This window comes from Amblyomma maculatum, chromosome 5 (genome assembly GCF_055883805.1).
Source record: "Amblyomma maculatum isolate TAMU_Amacu chromosome 5, ASM5588380v1, whole genome shotgun sequence".
Classification (NCBI taxonomy): domain Eukaryota; kingdom Metazoa; phylum Arthropoda; class Arachnida; order Ixodida; family Ixodidae; genus Amblyomma; species Amblyomma maculatum.
The window spans coordinates 16945456-16955960 of NC_139348.1; the positions used below are offsets into that span (position 1 = coordinate 16945456).

The 10505-nt window shown below is 46.3% G+C and overlaps 1 pseudogene; it reads right to left on the minus strand.

The window, feature by feature from the left end:
- Window positions 1–3826: 3826 nt before the first annotated feature.
- On the minus strand, window positions 3827–6729 carry LOC146187812 (peptidyl-prolyl cis-trans isomerase pseudogene; annotated as a pseudogene).
- Between the last annotated feature and the right edge of the window lie 3776 nt (window positions 6730–10505).

Genomic DNA, 10505 nt, shown 5'->3' on the forward strand with positions numbered 1-10505 from the left:
TTTATTTATTGAAGTCATTGGTAATTTATTTTTAGCATTCACAATATAGGTAGCCAAGAGACCAGGCGTATTTGCGCCATTCTGAGGAAGGTACGCGCATTGCTTCCGAGAAGAAAGTAAAAGCACATTTATGCTAAATTAGGCCTTACTTATGAATTATTTTCTTCGCGACAATAAGCCACACCTTGTTCAAATTTTGAGAACTGATAGCGACGTGTCCAATAATAAAGCGCACAGACTTTACTTTCTATACAGCAAGGAAAACTGTAATAAACCTTATTCCAAACATAGAATTTTGGGAACAGTAGATTATTTCAAAAAGAAACTAAAAACATATACCTAATTTTCCTCAGTTTTTTTCCATAATGTTCAAGACATAGACAAGACAGGATATGGCAAAATATGTTTCATTCTTTTGTTCTCTATTATTTTATGAAAGCTCGAACGTAACACTTTTCCAGCATCAGCAAAAGCACCTAAACTGTGGTCGTAAAGCAGGTAATAAACCATCCCTTGCTTCAAATTTTCCGTATGTGTCATACAGACGTTTTTCCTGAATGAATGGTATCAATTAAAATATTTTGAATATGGCAACATCAATCTGAGTCTCAAGCATGGTGAAGTGGCGCTGCTGACGTCGAGTGAAAGTAACAGCGGGGGGTTCGTGCAATAAGAATCCGTGGAGACAAACATTTTGTCTGTTTGTGTTACTGTGCATTTGTGCTGTCGTCATTTCGTAAAAATCCATCAACATCACAATATGAAAGACGTTCTTAAATGCAATGCATTTCTGAACCATCTAATATGTATTCGAAGTGGAAGTGTAGGCCATTCAGACGCTTGTTAACAAACTTTCCAATGTACTGTTTTCTTTCCACATTCAGCCAATAAAAACAGCTTTTCCTCTATTTTATGAGCAGTGTATTTAGGAATATCATAAAGGTATCCATTCATATTTCAATGGTGAAAATATTTTAAATTATCATTGTAGTGATTCCTCCCTCTCCGCTACCAAACGTGTACTGACATAGCTGTGTGTTACTCTGAATCGGTCTATTGTCTCCTGTATTCATGCAAGCCTGCTCTACACTTGGTCACAGGATTAGGCGCACTGACTCGGCAGTCTAGATAACTTGAGTCGAAGGCAACTTCCAATCGACTTGATAGGCTAACGGTACATCATAGCAGACCACATCGCCAGTCCTTTAAGCTAATTCTGTTCTGGTGATTCCGAGCTCCACATGACATGTGGGCCTTTTGCGCGCTGGCTACCTGACATAGGCACTCTCCGAAGCAAAGTAATTTCATATGTTGTGGTGTCAGGAGTGGAAGACCCAAAACCGGTACCATGCAAGAGCACTTGTCGTGTCTGATCCATAACGAGGCACATGCCTGCTTTGCACTGCGTGAAATTCACGAATTCCAAAGCCAAGATGTTCCTCTCTAAGATCACTTAACGTGCGTGAGAGACAAGGCTGCCAGGTATTTCAAAACAAATTCCGACTCTACGATGTGTGACCAAAGAATTGCTCGTCCATAATTGGCTGTTCTCTGGAGCAGGACATGGGAAAAACTCCTGCGATGACATTGGCGGAAGAGTGAAACATCAAGCCTCCATTAACAACCTTGCGGCAGACAGCACGAATGTGATGCCGTCTGCGTCTGTTAACGTAGAAAAACGCGCAAGTTGGTCTTGGTACGACGGATGCATATTTCAGCGCAATAAACACAGGTCAAAGGCTTGACGTGTTTACAAGATGTTCAAAAGTGCTTCGTTTCACCTTTGAGATACCAGAAGACAGCAGCCTCCAGTTTCTGGGTGTCCGTTTGCTTTTCCGGGAGACACACGTTAGTTGGAGCTATCTGCCGCGGTCGAAAAAGTAGTGTTGAGGTGTGAATCGGCCCATTCGAAGCTAGTGAAACGGGGAATCGCTGTCAAGTATCAACGCGCTGCTCTCGCAAAATAGTGTTCAAACTTTATGACCACCAGTCTGCAGCGCCAGCTCATCTCTGGAACGCCGCGGGATACCCTAACGAACTTCTGGCATCGGTAGTAGCAAAGCTCTTGCGCGAAGTGCTGGGAAACGAGGCGGCCTCAAAGGCCCAGAAGCAATAAAGCAAGACCTGTTGCCGTTCCCTACATCCATGGGTTCTCCCACCACCTAAAGAACACTCCAGAAACGTGCGGTGCCCCTGTTGTGTTCCCTACTCCAGAGAAGTTGTCGCGGCTCTGTCCTAAAGTAAACGGGAAAAAAGAGTGGCAACGATGCTTGCACGAAGAAGCATGAGACCTGCTTCTAAAACGGGGCTCATGTATAACATTTTTCTGTCATGGAGTAAAAGCTGCATCGTACGACGGCCGTTTGCGGGAGCACTGTAGAGCATTCGTGTCCCTAGTGGTCACTTGACCGAAAATTGCAGCCGCTTCTCTGTCATGCAGTAAAGCGTACATCAGCCGCTGTTTGAATGCAAGGTTATACGAGAATTGCAATTCAATCTGCCGTGACTCATGGCACATACCTGCACACTGCCGGGCTTGCAAATGGCCGTTTTTAAGAACCAATGTTTTTTCTGCAATCCTGATCATGTCGTCTCGAGATGTTATGAAAGCCTTTCAGAAAAAAAAAATTACTTTGACCATTACATTAGCGCAACTTCCGTTAGGGAATTCCACTAGTTGGATGACCAGGTGCACTCCGCTCCCGTTAAGTAATCTACGTCATACGTGAACTTGATTTTCATTCGGATGCAACGTGTGCGGGTGGCTACTTTATACATATGTTCGTTTTCTTCCAGAAAACTTCATTCGAGTCTGGGCTGGTGGTCTTTCTAGTACACCGTATGGGGTCTGTGCCGCGCCGTCTATTATGATTCTTAACTAACTAGCGCAAACACCTGCTTTACTAAAATTATGTCGAATGCGAAACGACGCGGGATCGAGTTCCGGCCGCGCCAACCAGTTTTAAGGCGAAAGCCTGTAATGGCTTTGAGCAGCGAGCGTCCGCGAGAAATGCCCCGCTTGATTACTCGTGATACCGTGGAATTCCACTTGTCAATCATCGTGATGTCATCAGAAAAATAAATATGCTGTTTCCACTGGAAATTGAACTTCCATCCCTCGGATGTCCAGACAAGCGTCTTAACCAACTGCGCCACGCCCGGGATCGTGATCGTGAAACGCACATCATAGGTTACAAAAGTTGTCTATAACTTGCTTCAAGACCAGACATTCTCTATCAGGCTCAGTGGAGAACAAGTTGAAAATTACAAATCAAGCGGAGGAGTACCACAAGGTTCAGTCTTAGCCCCTTTACTGTTTAATATAGCTTTCAAACCATTGGCTTCGAAACTGGGCGAAATACCAAATATAGTTTCTGAGTTATGTTGATTACGTCACAATATCGTCAACACATAAACATGTACAGAAGTAGAACCTCAATTACAAGAAGCTTTAAAAAACTTTAGAAGGTGCGTACGGGAAGTAGGACTGGAAATTTCACCTCGAAAAGCCAGTAACTTTTATGTGGGGAACATGAAGGGAAGAAAGAAATTGCAAGATAACTTTACATTGAAGATTGGTAACCACAATTTACAGGAAGTGGACGAAATGAGGGTCCTTGGGTTAGGCGTATATAAGTCTGGAAAAGGAACTCAATGGCTTCATAATGCAAAAAAGGCAGCAGCGATTACGCTACATTTGATCAAACGAATGGCGTCTAGAGGAGCAGGGGTCCGAACTGATATAGCTAGACCTCTTGTGCGTTTAGTACTTCATGCTAGGAACCAAGCACAGTCTACCGAAACGACAGTGGGCGGAGCGAGAAACGATAAATAGAAATTCAATACGCACCATTACGGGTTGGCCAAAACTTACACCTATGGCTATACTTTAGGATAGAATATGCACAATTTAACACTCTGACGGAAATTATTCAACAGAGAGAAGAAACAAGAAATTTAAAGGGAAAGTATGTTGAGCCTGTTTGACCTGTATACAATGAGGCGACAGAACAGACACCAAAAATAATAGCCCCTCCTCCCTGGTCCTGCACAACAATTACGACTAACAAGACTATGAAGTTCCATCTTAAAGCACAGCCGACAACACGTACAGTGATTGCCATAAGTCCTGGAATATGTATAGCTTATGCTGATGCATGCATCAGAGATTCAAAGTGATGGATGAACGGCAACTACCAGCCCCACACATGCATAGTTATTCACACATAAGGAGAACGTAACGGACCACCCGGACTCACTTCTAATAAAGCTGTATGTTATCCGTGATGCGACGGATGCTATAAATGCCATGCCGTCTATAATCGAAGCTCACATCTACAGCGACTCACTAGCGGCTATTAAACAGCGCAAGAGAGTTACAAAAACACTAAGCGTTAACCAGGACCTACATGCTTTAAATAAGAAAACAACAAAACGCGTTCAGATGCATTGGATATAAGAAGACTGTAATAACATAGATTATAAAAAAACAAGATAGGCTTGCACACCAAGCTCCTGACACGAGTGCCTCACCCACAAGCCTCCCATTTGATCCTCGGTCCGCTTTCCCAATTTTGGTATCTGTTGTAAGGAAACGTGCACGTGGCCGTTTTCCCCGTGCACTTAACTTCTCCGTCATAACCTAACGAGAATGGAGGAGGTGTCCCTTACAAGGATCAGGGTTGGGGCGGACCTTACTCCGTCGATAACGTGCTGATGGGGCTCTGAAGAGAATGCAAGGAGGAGCACATTCCCTAAGTGTCCAAGGCCAGCTGCCGAGGTGGATCTTCGCCACCTTTTATGGACATGTCAAGGAATTCCGCCGTCAAGAATAAGACAACATTCGATTGTCGGCTACAAAGAAGGAACATTTACACTTGTGGCTCGTGGACAGTATTAAGAGCCGGAGCTTGCTCCGATTACTTGAAGAAAATATACTGCATGTCTTCCTTTAGATTAAAAGGCAGCCTTATTTTATGCCACATGGCAAGCCTTCGAATAAAACAAAATTCTCCTTGATTACCGTGAGGATGATAGCGAGACTCCTCCGGTGATAGATGCTGCGCCTTTCATTTCCTGTGAGCATATATAGAACGTTTCTGAACTTTGCAGCGTTCGATGGAACGCTGGTTGTGTTCAACGAGGGGCGCGCGTTGTGCAGCATCAACGCTCAGGCTTTCGCATTTTTCCACAGAAGAATATGCGGTGCTTTCGCAATTTATTGATGTTGGCCAACACGCAAGGCAGCCACGTACTGTGCGAAATCAGTGCACATTAATTAGTGCAAGCACTATACAGATTAGCCGTTTCGTTCACATCATTACCGGCTTCTAATATTCCCGGTTGGCATTCTGCAAATTGTCCAGTTTATTCGTTGAGCGCCAAACTGATCAAGCGCAGTATATGTGGAACACAAGGAGGTACTCGTAAACAAGACGCTTCATTTCTCTATTTATGCTCCTACACTCCGGCAAAGCTGCTTATGAGTTCACATGGTCGCGATGAAGTCGTATCCAGCGCGACTGGCAACCAACCAAATTGTCGCCAAAACTCGATTTCGAACTGTTTCCTTTTGAATGAGGGCAGAAATATTTGCGTCCCGAAATTGCGTCAGCTAGATTTGCGTCCAAGCACAGAGTTTATTCACCGAAATAAAAACCAAGAAGTCCATATATGGCTATTCATACGTGTATATTAATCAATGTAACACATAATAAAACATATATGTAAGGAGAACAGCTATCTATAGTAGTGAAGACATCACGCACAATATTAACTTATATTTACTCTTTGTTATTCATTGAGTTGAGAAATGTTGTTAGGGGTTCATTCAGAACATGTCGTGCGAACGCAAGTCATAGAAGAGAAATTCTGACCACAATTATTAAAGAGCAGCAGAGCCATAAAACATCGTCAATATAAAAAAAAGCAGTAAGGTAACATGGCTGAGCAAACCACTCAACGTGAACAAATCAGTAGGGTTACGTGGGAGGGAACGTCATGAAGAGTTTTAGACAAATAATTCCACGAGGAATAATGACTCATTCGCACTGGCCGCAATCGCTGATCCGGATCTTTGCAGATGTTCTCCCTGACTGGCACCCGCAGCATTCAATCTTCTTCACTACATCCATGCCTTCAACGACGTGGCCGAAAACCACGTGCTTACCGTCCAGCCAATCTGTCCTGCACGTGGTCAGGAAAAACTGCGATCCGTTAGTGTTGGGGCCGGCGTTCGCCATCGATAAAATACCCGGGCCCGTGTGCTTGAGCTGGAAGTTCTCGTCTTCAAACCTGGCACCGTAGATGGACTTGCCTCCGGTGCCATTGTGGTTGGTAAAGTCTCCGCCTTGGCACATGAATTTCGGTATCACCCGGTGGAAGGTTGATCCCTTGTAGCCAAAACCATTCTCACCAGTGCAAAGCACTCGGAAATTCTCGGCAGTTCGAGGCACTACGTCCGCGCGCAACTCCATCACGATTCGTCCCACTTGAGAGTCACCTATTTCAATGTCAAAAAACACTCTAGGGTTGGCCATTGCTGCTGCGCACAAGGCAACCAGGCTGTGACTTTCTTGCTTGCGTTGTGAGTCAGAGCGCGAAGAGGCGAACAAGGTGGTCGCATCGACTAGTGCATTTATCGTGAGCTTCAGAAACCCCGTTGGAAAACAATACCTGTCAGGCGCACGGGTCAGGGCGGAGTTGCAGCGCAGGTGTTTTCAAGACACGAGCGTGGCCGCTGAAAGCATTGTTAAGCAAACACGTGGACTACAGCAATACTGGCTTTGCGACCGCAATGCAGGCAGAGACGGCACACGAAAGAAGGAGGCTTTGTCTGGCTCATTCTAGCGGCCTTCACTGCCTGGAACTGCTGCACGAATGCAACCCAAGTAAACGAGCTGCGTATATAAAAAAAAAAGCCCGACTGAGCATGTCTGAAATTGCCTACGCAACTTTTCTGAAGCATCTCTATACCTTGTGGCAATATCCACACACACACACACACACACACACACACACACACACACACACACACACACACACACACACACACACACACACACACACACACACACACACACACACACACACACACACACACACACACACACACACACACACACACACACACACACACACACACACACACACACACACACACACACACACACACACACACACACACACACACACACACACACACACACACACACACACACACACACACACACACACACACACACACACACACACACACACACACACACACACACACACACACACACACACACACACACACACACACACACACACACACACACACACACACACACACACACACACACACACACACACACACACACACACACACACACACACACACACACACACACACACACACACACACACACACACACACACACACACACACACACACACACACACACACACACACACACACACACACACACACACACACACACACACACACACACACACACACACACACACACACACACACACACACACACACACACACACACACACACACACACACACACACACACACACACACACACACACACACACACACACACACACACACACACACACACACACACACACACACACACACACACACACACACACACACACACACACACACACACACACACACACACACACACACACACACACACACACACACACACACACACACACACACACACACACACACACACACACACACACACACACACACACACACACACACACACACACACACACACACACACACACACACACACACACACACACACACACACACACACACACACACACACACACACACACACACACACACACACACACACACACACACACACACACACACACACACACACACACACACACACACACACACACACACACACACACACACACACACACACACACACACACACACACACACACACACACACACACACACACACACACACACACACACACACACACACACACACACACACACACACATATATATATATATATATATATATATATATATATATATATATATATATATTGTAGTGTGGTAATCTTCGTCTTCATAGCCACTGCCATGCATCGCGTGCTGGCGCGCTTGAGGACAAAGAAGTTGGTCGCTGCCTTGCTGATTTGCCACGCCTGACGCTCCGCTGCGAGTTGCTCCTGAGCGGCTATATCCATCTGAATAAACACACCCCTACAATTGGTGCAGGTGCTGCTGGGTACGTTCCCATCCACCCTGGAACTCAGAAGCCGCACATTGCCCTCTGCTTCCACCATGCCGGACGAGGCCACCTCGACATCGGCGCCCATACCAACCACGGTACTGTGTTCTGGCGTTCTACGGCAGCGTGATCCATGCCTCTTCAGTGGCACGGCTAAGACGTCGACGACTGGTTGTCGGCGTATGAACGTGTCAGCAGTTACAACAGATGGGACGACACTATCAAGCTAAGTAACGCAATCTTTTACCTGACCGACGTGGCGAACCTCGTGTTTCGCAACCATATATATATGCATATATATATATATAGTATTTATTACTAGTTCTATCAATTCTAATGCGTGAATGTTATTAGCTGCTCACGTAAATATACACATTAAATATATATATATATATATATATATATATATATATATATATATATATATATATATATATATATATATATATATATATATATATATATATATATATATATATATAATGTAAGGGTGCGTTGAAGCTCAGGTCGGTGTTCAGGTCGACCGTTTACCTAGCGCGTCAGTCTCTTGCGTCTTCGTCTTTTGTCTGCTGTCTTCTTTTTTTTTTTTGCACGCGCCTTTCGACGTACGCTCGTCGTCTTTGTCATCGTCGACAATCACCGAGCGTTGGTGTGACACTACATTATCCCCGGGAGAAAAAAGAGGCATCCTGCCGACTCATGGTGTGGACACAACAGGCGGGTCATAACAGGGCTTGAGGCGGTCAACGTGCACTGTTTCACGCCCGCGGCGACGCATATCCGGTGTCGGTACAAGCGGTTCTATAACGTAGTTCACCGGAGAGGTCTGGCAAATAATCCGATATGGGCCATGATATTTGGAAGCAAGTTTGGTAGAGAGGCCGGAAGGGGTGGCAGGAACCCAAAGCCACACGAGGGAGTCTGCGGTGTATGAAGAAGCTGGACAAGACGGTGCGCGAAGGAACTGCTGGTGACCTTGGTTCTGGGTTGTAAATGAGCGGGCCAACTGGCGACATTCTTCTGCATATGCTGCTGCTTGAGAGACGGTGGTCGCTTCGGAGGTGTCAGGGCGATAAGGAAGTATCGTGTCCATAGTTGAGGTGGGTTCACGGCCGTATAGAAGAAAAAAGGGGGAGAAGCCGGTCGTGCTTTGTATGGCAGTATTATAAGCGTACGTGACGAATGGGAGAAGCCGGTCCCAGTTTGAGTGGTCGGACGCGACATACATGGCCAGCATGTCACTTAAGGTGCGGTTAAAACGTTCTGTCATGCCATTTGTCTGCGGATGGTAGGCCGAGGTAGAACGGTGGACAATGCGGCACTGCTGAAGAAGGGCTTCAATGGTCTCAGAAAGAAAAACACGGCCACGGTCACTGAGCAATTCTTTAGGTGAACCATGGCGCAGAACGAGATGATGCAGGACGAAAGACGCAACGTCTGGCGCCGACGCAGAAGGTAAGGAAGATGTTTCTGCGTAGCGGGTGAGGTGGTCAACAGCCACGATGACCCAACGGTTACCAGCTGGAGTGACTGGTAGTGGCCCGTAAAGATCAATACCAACACGATCGAATGGTCGGCTGGGGCAGGGCAAGGGCTGCATCGGAACGGTGGAGTGGTGTGGAGGGTTTTTGCGGCGTTGGCATTCCTGGCATGCGCGAACGTAATGACGCACGAAGCGGTACATACCCTGCCAGTAATAGCGGAGGCGAAGACGAGTGTAAGTTTTCAACACTCCGGCGTGGGCACACTGAGGATCGGCGTGAAAAGCGGCGCATATTTCCGAACGGAGATGCCGAGGAATGACAAGGAGCCACTTGCGTCCGTCGGAAAGGTAGTTTCGGCGGTAAAGCATGCCGTCGCGGATGGAAAAGTGACGAGCTTGGCGGTGAAGCGTTCGTGAAGCTGGGCGCAGAGAAGGTGTAGATAAAAGCGTGAGAAGAGAAGCGATCCAAGGGTCTTGCCTTTGTTCATTGGGCATGTCGGCAATTTCTAGCGAAAATGAGTCACTTATGGTGATAGCTGTCGAGTCAGAGCTACATTGAAGAGGTGACCTAGACAGGGCGTCGGCATCAGAATGCTTACGGCCTGACCGGTAGATAACCTGAATGTCGTACTCTTGTAAGCGGAGGGCCCAACGAGCAAGACGGCCGGATGGGTCTTTAAGGGTGGACAACCAGCAGAGTGCGTGATGGTCCGTAACAACAGAAAAGGGACGACCGTAGATATATGGGC